At 65.4% G+C, this 1,177-nt stretch overlaps 1 long non-coding RNA gene across 1 annotated transcript; it reads right to left on the bottom strand.

The window, feature by feature from the left end:
• Positions 1–569: 569 nt before the first annotated feature.
• On the bottom strand, positions 570–1,005 carry LOC130611473 (uncharacterized). The gene is made up of 3 exons (XR_008975241.1): positions 921–1,005; positions 753–821; positions 570–666 (listed from the first exon to the last, which is right to left on the bottom strand). It is a non-coding gene; the product is annotated as an uncharacterized LOC130611473 (long non-coding RNA).
• Between the last annotated feature and the right edge of the window lie 172 nt (positions 1,006–1,177).

The raw sequence follows: 1,177 nt of genomic DNA, 5'->3' as shown, positions 1-1,177 counted from the left end.
GGGGTGCAGCAGCGCCATTTCCCCCCCCCCCAGCCTGGAGGGATGCTCCGTGCCCCTGGACCACTCCGTGCAGCTCCAGCCCCTGCCGCACGGGGGCGCTGCTGAGGACGACGGCGCCCATTGCGTCTATGGGGCGCGGGGGGCGCCGGGGGGGGCCGGGGGTCTCCTCCTCCTGTCCCCCATGGCCCCAAGCGGCTCCTTGGGCTGCGCCCCCCCCCTCCGCGGGCTCCTCTCCATCACCCGCAGCTTCGGGACCCCCCCGGAGCCCCCCCAAACCCGGAGGAAGAAGAAGAAGAAGAGGAAGAAGGAGGCGATGGAGGAGCCCCCCGAGGGGAGCCCCCCGGTGGGCACGAGGGGGAAGCACAAGGAGGAGGCAATGGGGTGACCCCCATGGCCCCATTGCCCCCATTACCCCATAGCCCCCATTACCCCATAGCCCCCATTACCCCCATTGCCCCATAGCACCCATTGCCCTATTACCCCCATTGTCCCCATTGCCCTATTACCCCCATTGCCCCATTACCCCCATAGCCCCCCATAACCCCCATTGTGCCCCCCTTTTGAAGCCATTCCATGGATAAAGCCCATTTTATTATGGATCGGGGTCGGTGCTCACTTGGGGGTCTGCAGGAAGGGCTCATGCAGGACATCAAAGAGGCGCTTGGCCTATGGGGGGGGACATGGGGGGCCCATGAGAGGACAATGGGGGACACCGTGTGTGTGTGTGTGTCCCCCCATAGCCCCCACCTCACCTTTTGGGGCCCCACACCGGGACAAAGGGATAAATCCTCCTTGGTGGCGGCCGCCATTGCTGCAAGTGACTGGGGGGGGACATAGGGGGCACATGGGGGGGGTCAGGGCTGTGCCCCCCAGCCCCACTGTGCCCCATGGAGTGGGGGGGGGGGGTCATCAGGACTCACCCCAAAGGTGCTGAGCAGGCTCAGGGCATCCGTCCTGTTCACTGCCCTGATGCTGGTCAAGCAGTCGCTCATCTGGGGGGCAAAGGGACCCACACATAGGGGGTGAGGGGACCCCCACAGTGGGGCAGTGGGACCCTCACAATGGGATCAATGGGACGATGGGGCCCCCACATTGGAGTCAATGGGACCCGCACACTGGGATCAATGGGGTGATGGAACCCCCACACTGGGGGTGATGGGACACACACATTGAGGTC

The sequence above is a fragment of the Pezoporus wallicus genome, unplaced genomic scaffold, assembly GCF_028554395.1.
Source record: "Pezoporus wallicus isolate ANWC-B61680 ecotype Strahan unplaced genomic scaffold, APGP_CSIRO_Pwel_v1 contig_14038, whole genome shotgun sequence".
NCBI classification, from domain to species: Eukaryota; Metazoa; Chordata; class Aves; order Psittaciformes; family Psittacidae; genus Pezoporus; species Pezoporus wallicus.
This window is presented reverse-complemented; position numbering and strand designations above follow the sequence as displayed.